Source organism: Scylla paramamosain, chromosome 33, assembly GCF_035594125.1.
Source record: "Scylla paramamosain isolate STU-SP2022 chromosome 33, ASM3559412v1, whole genome shotgun sequence".
In the NCBI taxonomy this organism is placed as follows: Eukaryota; Metazoa; Arthropoda; class Malacostraca; order Decapoda; family Portunidae; genus Scylla; species Scylla paramamosain.
Window position 1 is genome coordinate 952,501 of NC_087183.1, and position 24,707 is coordinate 977,207.

Sequence of the window (24,707 nt, forward strand, 5' to 3'; positions counted from 1 at the left end):
GCCCACGCTCTCGAATCTTCCAAGTTTTCCACCATTTGGCTATGACTACAGAGTCACTCCCATACTAAATTTATTTGTACTCTATACCTCTCATCTAACTCCTCTGACAATTAAACTTCCAAAGTGGAGGACATTCTGATTCTCTTCCCTTTTGCAGGGATCTCCATTCTTGGAGATTTTAATGTTCACCACCAGCTTTGGCTTTCCTCTCCCTTCACTGACCATCCTGGTGAACTAGCCTTCAACTTTGCTATTCACCACGACCTACAGCAATTGGTGCAACTGGAGAAGGCAGTAGACACCTGGCGAAACAATTATTACTCCCAGTGAGGTCTAAAGCACTGTTCAGGGGGTGCTGTGAACTTATCATTAAACCCAGCTGTGACCTCACTGAATGTTTCCCTTTGTGTCTCACAACACAAGGGGGCAGTCACAGCCTGCCCTCTAAAGACAACTCTCTTCCTCCACACAAAACTACAAGCACCTAATAACACACACACCCTTCACTCAAAAATTTTAAAATCATCATGGCGACTCCTACACCAGCCTCGGAGTCCCCATCTGGGGAGGGGACCATAAATGTCCCCACTGAAACTAAGGTGTCTGAGGCAACTGACAGTAGCCCCTTTTCTGTTCCCTCCTACTTTCTCTATCCTCATTTTTTATCCAAAGCTGGATGCTGCGTTTATGTGTGTAATGACTTAACCTGCTCTCGTGCCCATGCTCTTGAATCTTCCTAGTTTTCCACCATCTGGCTACAACTACAGAGTCACTCTCATACTAAATTTATCTGTGCTGTATACCTCTCACCTAACTCCTCTGATTATAAGAAATTCTTTGACTACTTAACTCCCAAAGTGGAGCACATTCTGACCCTCTTCCCTTTTGCAGAGATCTCCATTCCTGGAGACTTCAATGTTCACCACCAGCTTTGGCTTTCCTCTCCCTTCACTGACCATCCTGGTGAACTAGCCTACAACTTTGCTATCCTCCATAACCTAGAGCAATTGGTGCAACACCCTACTCGTATTCCTGACCGTCTTGGAGATACGCCCAACATTCTTGACCTTTTCCTGACCTCTAATCCTTCTGCTTATGCTGTCCCCCTTTCTTCTCCGTTGGGCTCCTCCGATCACAATCTCATATCTTTATCTTGTCCTATCACTCCAATCCCTCCTCAGGATCCCACTAAGCGAAGGTGCCTCTGGCGTTTTGCCTCTGCTAGTTGGGGGGACCTGAGGAGGTATTTTGCTGATTTTCCTTGGAATGACTACTGCTTCCATGTCAGAGACTTGTCTTTGTGTGCTGACCGCATAACAGAGGTGATAGTGTCTGGCATGGAGGCGTACATTCCTCACTCTTTTTCTTGTCCTAAACCTTCTAAACCTTGGATTAACACAGCTTGTTCTCGTGCTATACATGATAGAGAGGTGGCCCACAAAAGGTACTTAAGCCTTCCATTACCAGAGTCTCATGCACTTTATATTTCTGCCCGGAACCATGCCAAGTCTGTTCTCCAACTAGCCAAAAACTCCTTCATCAACAGAAAGTGTCAAAACTTTTCAAGATCTAACTCACCTCGTGACTTCTGGCATCTAGCCAAAAACATCTCCAATAACTTTGCTTCTTCTTCTTTCCCTCCTCTACTTCAACCAGATGGCACCACTGCTATCATATCTATTTCTAAAGCTGAACTCTTCACTCAAACCTTTGCTAAAAACTCTATCTTGGACGATTCTGGACTTGTTCCTCCCTCTCCTCCACCCTCTGACTACTTCATGCCACGTATTAAAATTCTTTGCAATGATGTTTTCCATGCCCTCGCTGGCCTAAACCCTCGGAAGGCTTATGGACCTGATGGGGTCCCTCCTATTGTTCTCCAAAACTGTGCCTCCGTGCTTGCACCTTGCCTAGTCAAACTCTTTCAGCTCTGTCTGTCAACATCTACCTTTCCTTCTTGCTGGAAGTTTGCCTACATTCAACCTGTTCCTAAAAAGGGTGACCGTTCTAATCCATCAAACCACCGTCCCATTGCTTTAATTTCCTGCCTATCTAAAGTTTTTTAATCTATCCTCAACAGAAAGATTCTCAAACATCTATCACTTCACAACCTTCTATCTGATCGCCAGTATGGGTTCTGTCAAGGCCGCTCTACTGGTGATCTTCTGGCTTTCCTTACTGAGTCTTGGTCATCCTCTTTTAGAGATTTTGATGAAACTTTTGCTGTTGCCTTGGACATATCAAAAGCTTTTGATAGTGTCTGGCATAAAGCTTAGATTTCCAAACTACCCTCCTACGGTTTCTATCCTTCTCTCTGTAATTTCATCTCAAGTTTCCTTTCTGACCGTTCTATTGCTGCTGTGGTAGACGGTCACTGTTCTTCTCCTAAATCTATTAACAGTGGTGTTCCTCAGGGTTCTGTCCTGTCACCCACTCTCTTCTTATTATTCATTAATGATCTTCTAAACCAAACTTCTTGTCCTATCCACTCCTACGCTGATGATACCACCCTGCACTTTTCCACGTCTTTTCATAGATGTCCAACCCTTCAGGGGGTAAGCATATCACACAGGAAAGCCACAGAACGCTTGACTTCTGATCTTTCTAAAATTCTGATTGGGACAGAGCAAACTTGGTATTGTTCAATGCCTCAAAAACTCAATTCCTCCATCTATCAACTCGACACAACCTTCCAGACAACTATCCCCTCTTCTTCAATGACACTCAACTGTCCCCCTCCTCTACACTGAACATCCTCGGTCTGTCCTTTACTTATAATCTGAACTGGAAACTTCACATCTCATCTCTAGCTAAAACAGCTTCTATGAAGTTAGGTGTTCTGAGACGTCTCCGCCAGTTTTTCTCACCCCCACAGCTGCTAACTCTGTACAAGGGCCTTATCCATCCAGGTATGGAGTATGCTTCACATGTCTGGGCGGGTTCCACTCATACTGCTCTTCTAGACAGGGTGGAATCAAAAAGCTTTTCGTCTCATCAACTCCTCTCCTCTAACTGACTGTCTTCAGCCTCTCTCTCACCGCTGCAATGTTGCATATCTAGCTGTCTTCTACCGCTATTTTCATGGTAACTGCTCTTCTGATCTTGCTAACTGCATGCCTCCCCTCCTTCCGCGGCCTCGCTGCACAAGACTTTCTTCTTTCTCTCACCCCTATTCTGTCCACCTCTCTAACACAAGAGTTAACCAGAATTCTCAATCATTCATCCCTTTCTCTGGTAAACTCTGGAACTCCCTGCCTGCTTCTGTATTTTCATCTTCCTATGACTTGGATTCCTTCAAGAGGGAGGTTTCAAGACACTTATTCAGCCATTTTTGACCACTGCTTTGACCCTTTTATGGGACTGGCATTTCAGTGGGCATTTTTTTTAATTAGATTTTTGTTGCCCTTGGCCAGTGTCCTTCCTACATAAAAAAAAAAAAAACACCCTACTCGTATTCCTGACTGTCTTGGAGATAGGCCCAACATTCTAGACCTTTTCCTAACCTCTAATACTTCTGCTTATGCTGTTACCCTCTCTTCTCCATTGGGCTCCTCCGATCACAACCTTATATCTGTATCTTGTCCTATTGTTCCAATCCCTCCTCAGGATCCCCCTCAGTGGAGGTGCCTCTGGTGTTTTGCCTCTGCTAGTTGGGGGGGACTTAAGGAGGTATTTTGCAGATTTTCCTTGGAATGACTACAGCTTCCATGTCAGAAACCATCTCTGTATGCTGAGTGCATAACAGAGGAGATAGTGTCTGGCATGGAGGTATACATTTCTCACTCTTTTTCTTGACCTAAGCCTTCCAATTCCAAACTTTGGTTTAGCACAGCCTGTTCTCATGCTACACATGATAGAGGTGGCCCACAAAAGGTACTTGAGCCTTCCATCATCAGAATCTCATGCACTTTATATTTCTGCCCAGAACCATGCCAAGTCTGTTCTCCAACTAGCCAAAAACTCCTTCATTAATAGAAAGTGTCAAAATCTTTCAAGATCTAGTGAAAAAACATCTCCAATAACTTTGCTTCTTCTTTCCCTCCTTTATTTCAACCAGATGGCACCACTGCTATAACATCCATCTCTAAGGCTGAAATCTTTGCTCAATCCTTTGCTAAAAGCTCTATTTGAATGATTCAGGGCTTATTTTTCCCTTTCTTCCACCCTCTGACTACTTCATGCCACGTATTAAAATTCTTCGCAATGATGTTTTCCATGCCCTCACTGGTCTAAACCTTTGGAAAGCTTATGGACCAGATGGGGTCCCTCGTATTGTTCTCCAAAACTGCTTCTCCATGCTTGCACCTTGCTTAGTCAAACTCTTTCAACTCTGTCTGTCAACATCTACCTTTCCTTCTTGCTGGAAGTTTGCCTACATTCAGTCTGTTCCTAATCCCTCAAACTACTGTCCTATTGCTTTGAATGTTTTTGAATCTATCCTCAACAGGAAGATTCTTAAACATGTCACTACTTCACAACCTTCTATCTGATCACCAGTATGGGTTCCGTCAAGGCCGCTCTACTGGTGATCTTCTGGTTTTCCTTACCAAGTCTTGGTCATCCTCTTTTAGAGATTTTGGTGAAACTTTTGCTGCTGCCTTAGACATATCAAAAGCTTTTGATAGAGTCTGGCACAAAGGTTTGATTTCCAAACTACCATCTGACGGCTCTATCCTTCCCTCTGGAACTTCATCTCAAGTTTCCTTTGTGACCATTCTATTGCTGATATGGTAGACAGTCACTGTTCTTCTCTTAAAATCTATTAACAGTGGTGTTCCTCTTCCTATTATTCATCAATGATCTTCTAAACCATACTTCTTTTCCTATCCACTCCTATGCTGATGATACCACCCTGCATTTTCCCATGTCTTTTCCTTGATGTCTAACCCTTTAGGAAGTAAACATTTCACACAGGGAAGCCATAGAACACCTGACTTCTGATCTCTCTAAAATTTCTGATTAGGGCAGACCAAACTTGGTATTGTTCAATGCCTCAAAAACTCAATTCCTCCATCTGTCAACTCAACACAACCTTCTAGATAACTATCCCCTCTTCTTAAGACACTCAACTGCCCCCTCTTCTACACTGAACATCCTCGGTCTGTCCTTTTCTTATAACTTAAACTGGAAACTTCACATCTCATATTTAGCTAAAAAACAGCTTCTATGAAGTTAGGCATTCTGAGATATCTTCAGTTTTTCTAAACCCCCAGCTGCTAACTCTGTACAAGGGCCTTATCTGTCTACATATGAAGTATATTTCACATGTCTGGGGGGGTTTCACTCATACTACTCTTTTAGACAGGGTGGAATCTAAAGCTTGTTGTGTCATCAACTCCTCTCCTCTAACTGACTGTCTTCAGCCTCTTTCTCACTGCTGGAATGTTGCAGCTATTGCTATCTTCTACCACTATTTTCATGCTAACTGCTCTTCTGATCTTGCTAACTACATGCCTCCCCTCCTCCCGGGGCCTTGCTGCACAAGATTTTCTTCTTTCTCTCACCCCTATTCTGTCCACCTCTTTAATTCAAGAGTTAATCAGTGTTCTCAATTATTCTTCTCTTTCTCTGGTAAACTCTGGAACTCCCTGCCTGCTTCTGTATTTCCACCTTCATAACTTGAACTCCATCAAGAGGGACGTTTCAAAACATACTTCAATTTTTGGTTACTGCTTCAAACCCTATTTGGGGACTGGCATCTCAGTAGGCTTTTTTTTTTCTTTATTGGATTTTTGTTGCCCTTTGCTGGTGTCCCTCCTACGTAAAAACATAAAAAGACATTCTGCTTAATTTACAGACATGTATCCAGTAAATCCGATGAATGGTCTGTAGGACATATATATCTGTTAAATGTGGAAATCCACTATAACAAGGGTTTACTGCATATTAAATATAATAATAATGACCTTAAAACTGATCCCTGTGGCAACCCACTCATATTTTACGATTATTATGATCGAAATACAAGCACAGTTATCCTTAATGCATTGCTTTAATGACTGGTAGAGATGGAAATAAATAAGTAAATAAATAAATAAATAAATAAATAAATAAATAAATAAATAAATAATCCAAATTTAGGAGAGGTACTTCTGGTTCTTGCTAAAGAAAAAAAAATCCTGCAATTTTCATGAAAAATTCTGTAAAAATTTGAAAGTTAAAACTTACAGATTAAAATAAATATCATTCCTTTATCTTTATTATGGATGAAATTACCAATGTTCATCTTCAGATGTTATTTTCTCAAAATGGGGTTGGTAGTGCTTATAACATTCTCTAAACTGTGCCTCACATCACTGTTGATGTGTGCCAAATGCCGTTAACTGACTCTCATAGGGATTAGTTTATATGAATAAGTGTTTCCACAGTATTTCTGAAGGGTGTGATTACCCAACTCCTACTCTAACCTACGCTGTTATGTCATCTTCAGGGTGGAGGTGTGACAACCAACTACTCTAACATCCGCTGGACTCCTGTTATGCATTATGTCTCATTTATCTTCACTTGGGGCCTTGGTTCCTCTCACCTAAAGTGTTTTGTATCACTTGGCATCAATCACTTCCACATGAAGCAGCTAGGCTTCACTCAGGAGCCTTACAAGAAAGCCCAACACCCTGTCAAATCAGTCTCAACCCACACAGTGAAGGACTCTCACCTCTCGGTGTCTGAACCAACACTTACATGATTAACGACGCCCTCAATGACACCCCCCATTGCTGGAAGTATGTGGACGACTGCACCGTGGGCATAACAGTCTCCAACAAGAACCCGGACAACTTGCCACTGCAAGTAATTTTGGAGCGAATGCAAACGTGGACGGAGGAGAGCAGGATGACCATCAACCACAGCAAAACTGTGGTGATGCATTTCTGTACCTCCTCTGTACCAGTGCCCCCTCTCCAGCTCACAGTGGCCCCTTACTCCCCTCCGGGTGGTCTGATGTGTCAAGCTTCTTGGAGTCACAGTGGACAACCAGCTGACCTGGAAGCAGCATGTCGCCAGCACCATAAGATCCGCTACCTACAGGCTGTATGTACTGTGCAGACTCAGGTTGCTGGGGACACTGACAGAGGAGTTAAGGAGGGTGTACCTCACTTTCATCCTCCCCAAACTCATGTATGCCTCCCCAGCGTGGTCCTCCTACCTCACAGACACTTAACAGCTATAGCTGGAGAGTGTGCAGGGTCATCCTTGGCCCTGCCTACACCACCTATGATGAAGCCCTGACCACCCTGAGTCTGTCCAGACTATCCATCAGGCACCGAGAGGCTCTGAAGAAGTTTGGAAGGGGACTTCTGCATCATCCACGTCTCAGACACATGCTGCCGCCTGACACACCTTGCCCGGTCTGTGCCACCAGGCACAACAACAAGATAATGCCCCTAAAGGTGCCGCGCACGGACCGGTACAGACTCAGTGCAATTCCCACCATGGTGTGAGCCATCAATCAATAGTATTTCGCTTCTAGATTAGACTTAGCTTTAGGATTAATGTTAAGTGTTTCCCCACCCCCTCTGTACATTTTCCGTTTGTAAACTGCCTAAAGAATAAACCGTTTATTATTATTATTATTACTATTATCATTATTATTATTATTATTATTATTATTATTATTATTATTACAGAGCACATATGAGCAACACCTATACATGCAGCCTCATTTACAGTTGAAAGTGAAATGTTTTACGTGGTATTATGTGGTATTGTATCTGAAGTTCAGCTCAGAGTATCACTTTCCATGCTTGTCTCTACCACTTGTCTTTGTCTTAGATTAATGTTAAGGATCTATTTGTGTTATAAGTTATTTGTAATTTGGTAATGGTACTAATATACATATATATGATAAGTTATGCCATCTTTTCTTCTGTCACCCTTAAAGTAGCAGGGGGAGAGAGAGAGAGAGAGAGAGAGAGAGAGAGAGAGAGAGAGAGAGAGAGAGAGAGAGAGAGAGAGAGAGAGAGAGAGAGAGAGAGAGAGACTGAACACCATTATGTTGTGGTGTTTGGTATAGCAAGGGAGAATGTGCCTTCTTATGCTATGTTATGTTAAGACTAGTGTTATGAATTCCAGAAACTATGAGTGCATGTGACCTGACAGAACAACAACACATGTAGGTCAGTGATGCAGCACATCCAACACTTGTACCCTAACACAAGAGGAGGAGGATAATTTAAAAGAGGAGGAGGAGGAGGAGGAGGAGGAGGAGGAAAAGGAGAAATTAATAAAATAGCAAAACCAGACTAAAATCTCCACTACTCACCTATCCAATGGAAGTTTCTGCATTCGGACTCCCTCCCTCTTGGCCTTGGCGAGGGTCAGTGGTTCTCCTGAGGACTTGTCAACAATGCCACTGTAACGCCAGCCCCCCCGAGTGGTTATCGAGTGGTTAATCTAGAAAAAAAAAAAAGAAAAGGCACTTGAAATTCTGGTATGGCATATACACTTATACTCCGTTACTTAACACTACGAATACACAAGAAAATAATTACTTTTATAACTCCTCAAGAGTACCATTGATTCTGGGCACCGTTATATCCCTAAATAGCGTCACAGCCTTCATCCATCACTTCTCTACGGCAACAATATTGCCCACAACACATTCACAGTAGACTATATTTGACTAAAGAAACATTACATGGCTAACACTTTCCCAAGACTCTGTGGCCTGTCTCCACGTGGGACCAACACCGGCTATTTTATCTGTTGCCAGAGGGAAGGGAGACGCCATTCTGTCAACACGTACAGTCACTATATCTTCACTAGAGACATGAATAATAAACATGAACACAGTAATATTCACTTCTAAATAAAAGAAAAATTAAATATTTCAGAGCTACGAGACCCACCTGTTGCCAGAGGGAAGGGAGACGCCATTCTGTGCTCTCCTCCTCAACACCCCCAGGCCTCTGAAGTTATTGGAACCTTAGCTAGTTCTCTCTCTCTCTTCTTTCACAAATAATTTTACTGAACCGTGAGTTTAAATAAAAATGCAGGAATAATTGGCTAGCAAGGTGAGCATATAGGCTGGACATTAGTTGAAGTTAATAATTGAATTCTAAATTACTAACATATTTTATAAGCTAGGGAATGACACCTTATGAGTTACTGGTAGGCTGACGCAACATGATGTAATCCTATTATTCGTATTACCACTGATTAGAGAAAACCACAGTTGAAATAAGTAAAGACTATTTATAACAAATGTTTCAAGACTTTTAAATCACCCCCACGAATACACGCCTTATAAATATACTTTTTCATATAATCACTAAACCTTTAATTACCGCTATTATCCTCCTCTTCACCGCAAGCTACAAAAGAAAACAATTATTGGGGAGACTCAAAGAAACACAGAAATAATAAAAAGGAGCGTTACACCACCAATAATGTAAACAGCATTGTGGTCATACACCAGCAGCTCCTCTTGACAGTGAGGTGTTAAATAGACCAGCTGTTCTTTGAGGTATTTTTGCAGATAACTCTTGGGATTGATTATCAAGGGATACTCTGGCTGTTGTGATTGAGAAAAAATGCAATACAAAAAGAAAAAAATAAATACAAAGAAACAATATGCAACCATGATAGATGCAGTGAATATAAGAGAGAGAGAGAGAGAGAGAGAGAGAGAGAGAGAGAGAGAGAGAGAGAGAGAGAGAGAGAGAGAGAGAGAGAGAGAGAGACTAAAGAATGCAAAAAAAGGAATGGAAGGACAAGAAAATGCAATAAGATACCTCTTTTAAATGGAACTCTTAAAAACCAGCATTAGATATATGAATGAACAGATAATAGATAAAATAATGTTAACAATAATAATAATAATAATAATGACACTACTACTACTACTACTATTACATATACAGATTAAGCATCAATACTTCAGCATACTTGGTTACAGAACCATCCTGAATTAGCTGTTTTCCCAGATTAACCAAAATTTATCCATTGACACCTCTAATACACTTCCCAATACATCTGAAAAGACCTAAATGGTGTGCCAAAGAATGTTTTCAAATAAAATGAAACAGCTAAATGTAAATTAAACAGAAGCATACAGGAAATGTGAAACAAGCCTGATGAATTTGCTGATGTATTCTCCTCAATCACCAATTATTTTCCTCCACAAACCTCAAGCAATGAAATACCTTAGCACTTCTGGAATCTCTGCAAATATCCCTGAGTACACTCAGTGATGTTCTACACCAAACTCTATAAAATCCCTTAACTTATTCATCATCAAATCAGATATATCCACGCCATCACTGTCATTACTCAATCATGATCTGTAATCTTTTTGTCTTTCATTGTTTTTGTATGCATATGTTTCTTTGAATCATTGTCAGCAAAGAGCTGCTTCAACTTTTCCTGCTGCTCGTCTACATCATACCCAACTGATGATCTTGTGCCATAAGCTTCACACAGGTGATAGACACAAACACCACAGTCCAGCTTTTTGCAACACTTCCACTTTCCTTTCATCATTATTGTGTTATGTTTATATTTCGTGACACAACTTCCACTTCCTTCTCCTTTTGAAGTCACAGCTAGTGTGAAATTTGGACCAGAAATAAAAATCAGAGGAAAACAACTTTTTTGCTCAGCGCTGGTTAAACACACACACACACACACACAATGGTATGGAAAATGTGGACAAAGAAGGTTTTATAACTTTAGACACTCAGAGTACAAGGAGACACAGTAAGTTGAAGAAAGTTAACTGTAGAAGAGACATCAAGAAGTATAGTTTTCCTCGCAGAAGATGTTGTCAATGCCATAACTGTCCATGCTTTTAAGACCAAACTGGGTAGATATAGAGACGGGATACTATGAGATTACTCCCCTCCCATAAACTACAACTAGGTAAATACAATTAGGTAAACACACACACACACACACACGCTACGAGACTTCGTTGAGAGCAGACGTGTCAGGAGCAGCTGCGCCGAACTTGCCTATTTGTGGGTACAGGGTCCCAGGTATTTTCTTAGCCTGTCTCAATACAAAAGTATAAGAAAGTGCACAGTGTGGGGTGGAGTTTTTATGGAAGAAGTAGAAAAAAGATCGGAGATGGAATAGATGAAGTGAAAATTGTGGGTGAAAACACCGAATCCGAATCGGTTGTAAACAAAGCGTGATGGCGGCCGCCGCCGCGTTGCCGTCGCCCAGAGGCACACCAAAATTTGAAGGATTTAGTGAAAAAGATATACAGGTAGGCAGGTTAAATGCAAGATTATGGAAATTAGAAGAAGATAATGAAAAGATAAGAGAGGAAATAAAAGGATTGGTGACATTAGTCAGAGGATGGAAAGGAAATAAGGAGTGGGGACTTAAAGACATGAACGATATTATTGAAGAGCTGGAAGAGTTGAAAGGAAGGGAGTTAAAAAGAGAAAGGGAAAACAAGAAACTGAGAGAGGAAGTGGAAAAGATAGTGGATTTAAATGTAAAGTACAGTGAAGAAATACAAGAACTCAAAAAAGAAAATGGAAAGCTAAGGAGCATGGTGGAGAAGAAAGAAGTTAGGATAGATGAAGGCAAAATCCAGAGTGAAGTAAAAGGCTGAGTTGAAAAGGAAGTGAAAAGTTGGAAAGAAGAGAGAGAACAAGAGAAGATAGATATGACAGAAATAATAAGAAAACAGCAAGAAGAACATGATAAATAGATGGCGAAAAAAGTAGTGAAAATCATTAAGGAAAAAGATAACATAGTAAGGGATGCGGTACAAAAAAAGATGTGCCTGATGGTGTTTGGGGATAAAGAGAAGACCATATCAAATAAAGTTCTAAGAGAAAGAGAAGAATTACAAAGAGCAAAAGAAATCATTGGGAAAATTGTAGAAGGAGATGAAACGGATATACAAATAGAAGAAGTGTACAGGATTGGGAAATATTCAGAAGGGGGGAAACGTCCCATGAAAATAAGACTTAATACCCAAGCGGCAGCCGAACACATCTTGAGAAGAACAAGTTTGTTAAGAAAGATAGAGGGTATGAAGGATATATATATATATAAGAAGAGAAATGAATGAGGAGGAAGGAAACAAGGTGAAAGAGTTAAAAGAGGAGGCCAAGACAAAAAACGAAGAGAGAACACAGGAACAGGCAGAAAGATATATATGGAGAGTGATAGACATGAAAATGAGAAAATGGTGGATAAAGAATGCGGAGCAAGAAGTAAGACAACAAAGAGAGAACACAAAAGAAATGGGTCCACAATAAATAAAATTAAAGTTATGTATACAAACATAGATGGATTAGTGTCCAGCCTAAGGGAACTAAGAGATTATTTACATGAAAAGAAACCAGAAGTGGCATGTATTACGGAAACAACACTAACAAGGGAGATTAATGTTGAATTTGAAGAAGAAGAATATAACACATGGAGAAGAGATAGAAAGAATAAGGGAGGAGGAGGAGTGATGATTCTAGTGAGAAAAAACATCTTGATAGAAACAGTGGAATATGGTGAAGGGAGGTCAGAAACATTGAGTGTGGAGATCAAGATCCAAGGACAAGAAAGCAGAAAAATTATTGTTGCATACATGCCTCCAAAGACCAACACTTGGGGGACTGATGATTATAAGCACATGCAAAGCGAGTTCATAAAAAGTATAGATGACATGCTAAAGATAAGAAACAAGGTGTTACTAGTAGGAGATTTTAACAGCAAGGAGATAAACTGGGGGGAGATGGAGGTGACAGGGATTGCCAGTACATGGAGTGAAGAATTTTTACAGACTATGATGGTAAACACAATGGATCAATGGGTGAAAGAAAATACTAGGTACAGAGGGGAAGATGAACCATCGCTACTAGACTTGGTTTTTAGAAAAAAGCCAGAAAATGAACCAAGTATAGAATATTTGTGTCCAGTGGGAAAAAGTGATCATGTGAAGATGGAGATAGAGATCAAAGAAGAAGTGCCAAAATTCAATGAGGAATATAAAAATGAGAGAAAAAATTATGCTAAGGCAGACTTTACAGGGTTAAAGAAATTCTACGGAGAGCTTGATTGGAGTAATTTATTAAGAGGTATGGAGGTGCAGAAGAAATGTGAAGTGTTTTTAAGCAAGTTTAGAGAAGGTGTTGAAAGATATGTGCCAAGATATAAGGTAAAAGAAAATAAGAAAGTGTGGTTTAATGCAAAGTGTGCAGAGGCAAAAAAGAAGAAGGAGAGGGCATGGAAAAAAATTAGGAAACAATGGAATGAGATAAATAAAGAAGAATACAGGACAGCTAGAAATGATTATGTTAAAATAAGAAGAGAAGAAGAAAGAAATTTTGAAAGAGATGTAGTTGGAAAGTGTAAAGAAGAACCCAAACTTTTCTATAGATATGTAAATGGAAAAATAAAGCATAGAGATACCATTACAAAGCTGAAGAAAAATGGAGAAATTTATGAAACCACACAAGAGATGGCCGAGATACTGAATAAAAGCTTCAAGTCTGTATTTACAAGAGAAACTGTCTTTGCATCACTGGGAGATGAGGAACAACAGAAAGGAATAGAAAACATACAAGTGGAAAGAAAAGAAATTAAAAGACTACTGGAAGAGCTAGATACTAGGAAGGCGATGGGACCAGACGAAGTAAATGGATGGATATTGAAAGAATGTTGAGAGGAATTGGATGAACCAATATAGGAGATAATTAACAGTTCTTTGAAGGAGGGAAAAGTACCAAAGGAATGGAAGAGAGCAAATATAGTACCGTTATACAAAGGAGGTAATAAAATGGAACCACTGAATTACAGACCAGTCTCACTCACGAGTATTGTAAGTAAACTCTGTGAAATAGTCATTAAAAACAGATGGGTGTAATATCTTGAACAAGAAAATATAATAACAGAAAAACAATTCGGTTTCAGGAAAGAGAGATCTTGCGTAACAAACTTACTGAGCTTTTATACAAGAGTAATAGATAAACTACAAGAGAGAGATGGTTGGGTTGATGCAGTCTATTTAGATCTGAAAAAAGCTTTTGATACAGTTCCACATAAAAGTCTCATATGGAAACTGGAACATTGAGGAGGGCTAAAAGGAAAAATACTTGAGTGGATGAAGGATTATCTCCAAGGTAGGGAAATGAGTACAGTAATCAGAGATAATAAATCAAGTTGGTGCGAAGTAACAAGCGGAGTACCACAAGGATCTGTGTTGGCACCTAAAATGTTTCAGGTCTATATAAATGATATGACGGTGGGTTTAAATAGCTATATTAACATGTTTGCAGATGATGCAAAATTGATGAAAGTAATAAAGAACCAAGAGGATACAGAGGGATATTGATAGAATTTATGAATGGAGTAAACGATGGAAATTAGAATTCAATATAAAGAAGTGCCATGTAATGGAGATGGGAAGAAGTAAAAGGAGACCTTCATGGGAGTATAAGATGGGAGGAATCACAATACCAAAGAGCAAAGAAGAAAAAGACTTAGGAGTAATAATTCAAGACACGCTATCACCAGAAAAACACATCAATGGAATATTTGGCTCTACATATAATTTGCTAGCAAATATCAGGGTGGCATTTAATTACCTAGACAAAGAAATGATGAAGAAAATTATAACACACATGATACGCCCCAAACTGGAATACGCAGCAGTGGTATGGTCTCCACACAAGAAGAAAGATATAAGGAAATTGGAAATGATACAAAGAATAGCTACGAAAATGATACCTGAATTGGAAGACCTAAGTTACGAGGAAAGACTGGAAGAAATTGGATTACCAACACTGCAAGAAAGAAGGGAAAGAGGAGACCTGATAACAATGTTCAAATTAATAAACAACATGGAGAAGATAGACAGAGATGACCTAGTTGTAAAAGTGGAGGAAGAAGATAGACGTACAAGAAGAACATATGGAGAAATTAAAGAAGAGTCATTGTTTGGGAGATATTAAAAAATACAGCTTTCCGCATCAAACGGTTGAAATATGGAATAACTTAAAAGAAGAAGTGGTTGCGGCAAAGAGTGTGCACATGTTTAAAGAGAGATTAGATAAATTCGGGTATGGAGACAGGACTAATTGAGCCTTGGCTCGGACCCTGTACTATACAACTAGGTAAATACAACTATGTAAATACACATTATTGCAAGAACGAAGGCTTCATATTTGAGAGAATCCAAGAAAAGTCGAGGATGGTGAGATGCTTGAATGATATAACAAATACAGCTTCCCACAAAGAAATGTTAATATATCTGGAGGAGTAGAGTAGAAAAAGAGAAGATAATAATGGGGACATGAAAAAAAGATTAATTATAAATACAGACACAAATGTGACTCAAACTTTGCATATTACTGCAACTAAATAAAAAAAATAAAAAAAAAAATTCTTGGCAATTATCAGGGATCATATATCATACCAAGAAGACATCACACATTCCTGTACATCCCTACTTACTGCAGTATAAAGTTTCAACCAAATGTATTTTCCTTGCCTTTCAAGATGCCACTTCAAGATGAAAAAATACCCACCATTCATCCACTAATTTATTTAACTATCTCTTTTAATTAACAACAATATTACTCATTATCTTATATTTGTAGAGTTAAGTAAGCAATATGGTGTAGTAGCAATAAGCTCCCATCATGACTTGTGTGGGAATTGCTGAGTGAACTTTACCATTCCCTCCCCAAGCAAAGAAAAGGTGGTCACATTCCTTAAGGTGGCTCCCTACTACCTGTGACCCTCTGTGGCTATGGGTATAAAATCCAAAATCCATTAATCATAGGCCACAAAATTCTGACCACCTGGTGACTACCTTCCTTCCCCTACAACTTTCTCTCATGATCAAATACTGTGCACAACATTCTTATAATATATGATGAAGCTTTCCATCCTTCAGCATGCTACCTTTTGGGGGAAAACTAATAATTCAACATTTTTATAATCTATGATGAAGCTCTCTGTCCTTCAGCCTTTTTTAGTGAAGATTTTACTTATTTATTACACACAAGTTAAAGTCCATGATGAAAAATACAAATAAGTACAGAAATACAAGGCATAAATTTAAGAACACAAGACAAGAATACATAGGAAATGCACATAATTGAAAACTTTAAGAAGAAGAAATTCCTTTCTGGTCAAGCCCAAGTGAAGACAGAGCAGATAGTAGAGAAAAATATTAGCACCACCTTTTGCTTCTGCCATTGTCCCACCTCTTCCCAACATGACTGAAATGGCCCCAAATAATGGCTGATGTAAGGACAAAGTGACAGGTGGGAGGAGCAAGGCAGGGTCCTAATGACGCGCTGCCACACACCCACATTGCCCCCTCAGCCCAACCTTCCACACACAGCCTTATCATCATCCTTTCCTCAACACATCCATTGCCTTTCCCATCCCAGAGTAAGCTACATTGAGAGCTTAACCAATGTACCCTGTGTCTGTCAGAAATGGAAAGATAATAGTGGCCAGACACACTCTCTTTCCACAGTCTTACCACCATCCTTTCTTCAACCATCCGTTATCTTTCCCTTACCCATTTAAACTGCACTGACAACTTAACCAATGTACCCTGCATCTATCACAAATGGAATCATTATAATACTAAGTCATATTCTCCTTGCACATCCCTGCTAAGAGGATGCTCTGCACAAGAGATATCTTAATGCCATATAAATAGCATTAACTGTATGATATAATGGTAACTTTATAGGAAAGAGGCAAACAAATCTCTTCATTGGAAAATCCAACAAAAAAATTTAATAATAATTTTTCTTTTAATTTTTGCTTTTGCCTTTTCTCTTTGATGCAGAAAAATTCAAGACATATAAAAATTATCTTGATATTCATAAGTAATCATATTGCATAACTCAAAAAGCATAGTAACTACATATAAAAATTAATATAGAGCCAAGTACTTCCATAAAATATTTAATATTATTAATAAAAACAAGTCTACTCTTCATAAGCAACCATAAGACCAAAGCACAATAAAGAACCACAATCTGAACCTCAATACTGAATTTCCAATATAGAATTAAACAAATTGAAATGGAACTAAAATTTACCAAACAGCCCAAGTGCCAGAAAAGATAAGCAGCGACTCCCTCCAGCGTCTGTCATGAACACTCTCATGATTAATGGTGCCTGCCCATCGCTTACCAAATGCCCTAACCCAACCTGCCACTCTCCCCTCCCTCTCCCTATGCCAGACTCTCTCTCTCTCTCTCTCTCTCTCTCTCTCTCTCTCTCTCTCTCTCTCTCTCTCTCTCTCTCTCTCTCTCTCTCTCTCTCTCTCAGGACAGCAGCTGCCTCAATATGGGTAATGTATTGAAAGAGGTACATGGTAATCCAGCCACACAGAAAACAATGGTGCATTCCCATTATAGAGAGAAAAGAAGTTGATAAAGGAAATATGCTTCAATAAATGGCATCCTTTTAATAATCCTCATATTCTTTGCTGGATTAAATCTGTAACTTAGGTTTACAGCTACATCTATTTAAATATCTATCTATCTATCTATCTATCTGTCCAGACCTGATGCCTATTCCTTAGAAACATCCTTTGGAAATAGCAATGGGAGAAGAGTCTTAATGTATTCTCATCCCTGCATTCCTTCCTTTCATGGCCATAATCCTCTTTATCCCTTTCCCTCACACTCAAGCACCTTGTATATCTCTACTGGAGGTACAATGGTTAAGCATCTCTTTACTAATGACTCCATGTACAGCTAAGCAATATTACTTGTGATGGTAATAAAAAATGTTAAAAAGAATATAGAAGAAAGAACTTGATATAGTATGAAGTTTTTACAATTAAATATCTCATTTTTATTAGATAACATCTGTAGCTTATCACAAACAGCCTGATAAGGGCCAATAAATATGCTGTTGCTGTCCTCCCTTCATCTAGCTGTGTGTAAATGCAATGCAATATTTAGCTTCACTGTACAAGAAAAGGACTCCTCTCCCATTCTGAGTATTTCATCAATATACTGTAATACTGCACATGGTGAAATGCTGAAGGTCAAGCCAAGTGAGATAAAATAGCCTTGGAGACCTGCTGTGATGTTGGGGAGTCCAAGAGTCCATCCTGGCTACAAGTTAATAACCTGCTAACCATTAATCTCAGTGAAGTCAGGTTATCAAACTCACTTTAATCAAGTATTGAACCTCCCAGATTTTTTTTCTGTGACCCCTTTTACAGCGGCCAAATGGAAGTCCTTATTGAAATTCATTACCTAAGAGTCCTTCATTTATCACCTGTCACTCCCTCCAGAAAACCACTTATGTTACACTTAATGTTGCATACGTTTGCTAACTCTAATTCCTTAGCAACATACCTGCCTTATTAATTTCTTGACAAACTACAACTACTCTGTATTTATTATTTTCATTTAAATATTAAAGAACAATTGAAAAGAAAATGAATTTATATATCCATACAGTTATGAACCTTACATATAACTATCCCAAGACCCATTTTGTCCATCTATCCATGCTATACTGAGTCTGCATTATTAAAATATTTAGATGTACTAGTTTTTTGTTAAATAGCATCACCATTATTCTGTTTTAACAATGCATGGCATCTGTGAACTTATTATAAAAAACATGAACATTTTAAAAACTTGCTATGGAATTTGTGGTGTGGTGGTGGTGGACAAAGGTAACACAAAGGGCCAATCCCTGGATGGGCTAGGCAGCTGCTGCTGCTGTCTCCACCTGAGGAGTGGCAGCTCCTATTGACACCCACAGCACCCTCCACAATGCCTGTTTATTAACACTACAACACACCACACCCTCTCCACCCCTCAGGATTCACAGCCCTGCACCTTTAATATATAGTACTATATATTTTGTATTATATGTATGTGGCATTACATATCATATGCTAGTGTTGTGTTTTTGAATGCTGAAATCTTTCCTGATACACTGAAGTATTTTCTGTGATAGTAATCTCTCTCTCTCTCTCTCTCTCTCTCTCTCTCTCTCTCAGTTACCACAACAGGTGATACAAGTCTTCAGTGTACACTAATAATTGTGGTCAGCTGCACAAAGGTGATAGTCTCACCTTTGTCCTCAAGCTCATGAAATAATGATAGATGATCCAAGGTTCAAATAATCTCAACATTAATAACCTAACTACCAGCTACATTATCATTTACTGGTAGAGTACTTATTATATGGCCATAGTTTTTTTTTTCTTCCTTTCTTTCCATATTCAAAATTTTTATGTGCATTTCCTTCCTTATACCAGCCAGTGACAAGACAGTAATGAGTCATTGTATAATGAAACTGCTTATCCCACACCACCTGGACACAGCACAGTGAGGGACAGGTAGCAGAGTGAAGCCAGGGACTGAGAGGTGGTGAGAAATAAAGCTGAGATAAACGAGGATGAAAGAACAAAACATATGAACCGTTCTGTATATGAGTTAACAAAGACTCCTGCAATAAGGAGATAAATCACATTCTATTTGATCATATGTACTTATGTATGTACTATGGAGACAAGTTAGAATGGCTCTGTCATTTCTATCACCCTGAGATAAGGCAGATAAGAATCTCCTTTTTATTAAATAAACCACTCATGAACATACTGAACTGAAAAATCAAAATTGGCTCTGTCCTTTCTATCTACCTATATATCAAGTTTAGATCCTCCTTAACATAACCAAAAAAAAGCAACACCATGTTTATAAACATATTTACAATTACACTCACAAACATTCTCCCATATCTTAACTCTGCATCTTAGTCTTAGATAACAAATATATTTTTCCTTCCTATCTATCTCTATATCAGGCTGATGTCTCCCTTAAGGTAGCCATACTTATTTTTACATCCACAAGCATTAATTTCTTCATGTTTTAGCCTGTAAATCTTAGTCTTTCCTAACCTTATTATACTCTGTTTCACCAATGCTGTCACAGTGATTCTGCCAAGAGCAGGTAATTGAACATGGTAACACTGCCACTGACTGATGCTTCCACTCACTGATCAGTTTACACATTCTCTACCGGCATGACGTGCTGGCTAATCCACAGTGACGGGTGATTGATATCTTACAGGTTACCAAGGTTACCAAGGATGACTTAGTGGTGGGGCATATGAAGCAAATGCAATGCTGCTAGAGTGAAGTACAATACTGTTTCCTTATGAGATAACACTGTGCATGAAATTTCATATAATTTTCAAATCAGTACAGTCCCCTCCACTTCCATGTTCATCACTTAGCACTGCCAATGTTGTGAACCACCTGCTTTCACTCATACCTCAGACAAATCTCATCAATCCCTCCATCACCCTCCCTCTTACTCATAACGAGTGGAACGTGTCTTGGATGTAAGTCGAATCAGGTGCAGAGGTTCACAGCAGACAATTCACACACAGGCAATGCTAAGTGATGAACATGGAAGTAGAGGGAACTGTACTTCAAGCTGGCTGAAGTTCTGGCTATTTCACATTCATATAATATATATGGAGATAACTAGGCCTGGGTGTTTCCCAATCTCAAGGATAGGAAGCAACAGAGCCTTGGAGAAGTCACCAGTGAGATTCTTTTCACGTTTATAACTTTTGTTTAAAGCCTTCATTGTAGCGACATGAGTTTCCGAGTGGCAACAATTCATCTCTGGGTCAGAGGATGACCTGAGTGGATCCAGCTTCCTGAGTTTGGTCTCCACAGTACTGGCACCCATTTCTGAATGTGATCGTTCTATGGGATAAATGCTCTCTTAGCCTGCCAAAGGTTTATAAACCCAAGAGAAGGTAGGAACAGTATCCATCATGGAAAGATGATGCCTGACAAGGGAACCAGAGGGGGCTTTGGTTGGTGAACAGAACTTAGCTACATGCATGGGGGCAGCTAACAAATCTGAGAATCCCTGGAGTCCCTCATCTTGGAGTCTCACCTCATTCATGAGTTCTGTCACCACGTCTGCATCATCTTCATCAAAGGTGAGTGATGGAAATCTTCTGAAAGGCCTTTGCCCTTGGGCTAAATGAGCAGGAGTTAATGTGGCTGTGGTGGTGGTGGTAGAAGACACCACAGATATTTGCTTCATTGGGGAAAGAGACATCCATGTCTTGGACTGGGACAATCTGCATTTGATCTTGACTGGAGCACTGCCAACTGGGGTAATGTAAGAATCCTCCTCTATCTTTTTGCCACTTTCAAAGTACCCACTGTCATGAGGTGACGTACCAGAATCATCTGAGATGGAATCCATAGTCTGAGTGTAACATTCTGGAGTGGTATGTGGTGAAAAGATCCTTCTCTTGATCTGATCCTTAATGCAGCATCTCTGTTTGTGCATTCATCACTAATAAACATGACCTCATCACTAATAAACATGACCTCTTCTTTGTTTCACAGATATCCCTCTTACATATGATGCTCTTCACACCATCTGTCCATTTCATTTCTGGTTCTCTTCTCAGCCTTACACCTCACACATCCTCACCACTTAGCCCTGTTCTTCCTCTCAGCATGCCCAAACCATTAGTGATAGGAGGTATAAAGCCCCTCATATTGTTTGGGACTGGAATTGCTTATGGTCCTGATGTCCAAGGCACTGCACTTTATACTTCATGGTAGAAATATTTGTCCCACCTTCAGATATATTTTTCAAGTGTTTTTCTGATGCTCCAAAGGGAAGGCATGTTATTGTCATTACACTTTCTGCTCTACTCAGTCAGCCTATTCTCTTTCCACACAGTTATCCTTCACATTTCATTGTTCACAACTGACTCATTATTCAATCCTTATGTGTTACTCCACACATGCCCTTCAGATATCTCATCTCAGTGACACTCATTTTCCCTCTCCTTGGTTTCCAAATGTCATGTTTCAGTTTCATTAAATATAGTCACCACTAATACCCCATCCTACAAGTTTTCTTTGCATTCATTGTAGGTAAAATACATCCATATATATATATATATATATATACAGTTTTCAGTCTTCCCCACACCTTTCTTGCATCATTCATTCTAATTTTCATTCATGCACATATTCTTCCATCCACAGCAACTTACAAACCTAAGCTGTTTAAAACAGGCTACCTCATATGGTCTTAATCTACAGGAAATGACAGAAACAATAAGACATCACGAGAATGTCATTGTCATGGGAGACATGAATGGACATGTCGGACAGAATAGAGATGGAGTAGAGCACGTCATCGGAGAGTTTAGCATTGGCGAAAGGAACCAGGAGGGAGAAAGAATAATAGATTATTGTGTGATGAATAACATGTCCATTATGAATACTTATTATAAACATCAGGAGAGCCATAAATGGACATGGTATCAGTGGAATGCAGCACAACAAGGATATACTGAGAGGTCAATGATTGACCTGTTTCTCACCAACAAGAAAAACATATTTAAAGATGTTAGGACCATACCATCTGTGTCCTTAGACTCTGACCACAGGTTGGTGGTGGCTAAATTAAAAATTGTAAAACCAAAGGAAAAAGTCAAGAAAAAGCAAAAGAGATTCAAACTGGAAAACCTCAAGGACGAAGAGAAGAAGCAAGCACTGCGGCAACTGGTAACATTACGAAAACCAACCGAACTGGAATTGGAAGTAATGAACATAGAAGAACAATGGAATAAATTCAAGAACATTGTGTATGGGGCAGCTGAGGAGACAGTTGGTATTAAAATCAAATATGGAACCAAAAAGAAAAGTACTGCATGGTGGACTTATGATGTTAAGGAAGCAGTCAAAGAAAAAACAAGATCTTTCAGAAAATGGATGAAAACAAGAAACATTGAAGATAGAGAAGATTACGTAGATAAACGAAACAGTGCAGAAGCAACCAAAAGAGCAGCCAAGGAGGACATGTGGATCAAGATTGGTCAAGATCTAGAGAGAGACGAAAGAAGGAACAAGAAAATTATTGTATAGCATGGCTAAGAACTATAGGAAAGGAAATAACGAATCAACATATGCAATAATGAACAAAACAGGAGAACTACTAACAAAACCACAGGAGATTGAAGAAAGATGGAGAGAATACTTCCAAGAACTTCTAAATGTGGAGGATGTGGAAGTGGATGAAGAGCGGAATCTAGATATACAGGAAGAACAAGGAGAGAACCCAAATGAGATCAGTACAGAGGAAGTGAAGGAGGCACTAAAGATGAGAAGCGGCAAAGCCCCAGGGGACGACGAGCTCCCTATAGAGCTATTTAAAGCTGCTGGGGAAGAATGTGTAGAGTGGATGAGGTACATTTTCAGTAATGCGTGGAAAGAGGAGAAAGTGCCCCATGACTGGCACAAAGCAATAGTATGTCCAATATATAAGAAAGGCAGTAAAACAGATTGTGCAAATTATAGAGGTATATCCCTGTTATCTCATGTTGGAAAATTGTATGAAAGAATAGTTGAGAAAAGATTAAGAACCTGTGTCGAGGAGAAACTAGGAATATGGCAGTATGGTTTCAGGCCCAATAGGAGCACGACAGATCTAGTGTTCACTTTAAAGATGATAATGGAGAAGAGTTGGGAGTGGAGCATTGATAAATATGTGGCTTTTATAGATCTGGAAAAAGCCTTTGATAGAATTAGAAGAGATTGCTTGTGGAGAGTCTTACAACATCAAGACTACGGCATAAACTCTAAACTGATACGAGTAATTAAGAGTATATATAAGAACACGGAGAGCAGAGTCAAGAACAGAGAGCTGGAGAGTGAATGGTTTAGCATTAAGACAGGAGTGAGACAAGGGGGAGTGCTCTATCCTTTGCTATTCATTATATACATGGACAGATGCCTGAAGGAAGTGTGTGTAAGGGAGGATAAAGAGATCACGCTGGCCTATGCAGACGATGTCGCTGTCGTGACAGGAAGCCAACAAGATCTTCAAGAGGCCATGACAAGATGGAATGATGTCTTAAATAGGGAAGGAATGAGAATGAACAAACAAAAAACAGAAATAATGAAAGTTGGCAGAATAAAGGAGGAATGTAATATTTACATAGAAAATGTTAAACTGAAGCAGACCGACAAATTTTGTTGTCTGGGAGTACTTTTCGACGAGGAAAACAGACAGAATATAGAAATTTTAAATAGAATACAGAAGTACAATGCAAATGTCAGTGCATTGTATCCCATACTTAAAGATAAGAATATTCCAACAAAAGCTAAAACCATAATATTTACAACAACACTAAGACCAGTACTTCTATATGGGTCAGAAACTTGGACACTGACAACAAGAACATCTTCACAAATACAAGCAGCAGAAATGAGAGTTCTGAGAATGATCCGAGGTGTGACCAGACTTGATAGAATTAGAAATGAAGAAACCAGAGAGAGATTAGGGATAACATCTGTACTGAAGATAATTGAAAAGAACAAATTGAGATGGTATGGACATGTCCAAAGAATGGAAGATACAAGATACGCAAGGAAGTTTCTGGAATGGGTTCCTCTAGGCAGGAGGCCGGTGGGACGACCCAGGAAGCGATGGATGCAGGGAGTTGAAGAAGCTAATGAACAAAGAGGAAGAAATCTACAAGAAATAACCAGAGATGAGGATTTCATGGATAGAGACCTTTGGAGAAGATTCGTAGAGGCCGGACACTGACAGGCATTGCCTACCTTGCGTCTGGTGAGAAAGGTGAGAAAGAAAAGACAATACATAAACAATACATAATACATAATAAATATAAGTGACACTGTAGTGCATATCTACCTTCAGCCCAAACTAAACAACAACACTATCAGTACAAGATACCTA

The 24,707-nt window shown here is 39.4% G+C and overlaps 1 protein-coding gene across 8 annotated transcripts in view; it reads right to left on the reverse strand.

Moving 5' to 3' along the window:
* LOC135089516 (uncharacterized) overlaps nt 1-9,763 on the reverse strand; it is a 53,648-nt gene extending 43,885 nt beyond the window's left edge. For 3 of the 8 annotated variants that reach the window (XM_063985110.1, XM_063985109.1, XM_063985111.1), the window contains exons 1-2: nt 8,847-9,763; nt 8,261-8,391 (exon numbers count right to left, since the gene is read on the reverse strand). The gene's annotated coding sequence lies outside the window, so the exon portion shown is untranslated. The remainder of the gene's footprint in view (nt 1-8,260; nt 8,392-8,846) is intronic. The other 5 variants (XM_063985105.1, XM_063985104.1, XM_063985107.1 and 2 more) reach the window with 3 other exon arrangements.
* Between the last annotated feature and the right edge of the window lie 14,944 nt (nt 9,764-24,707).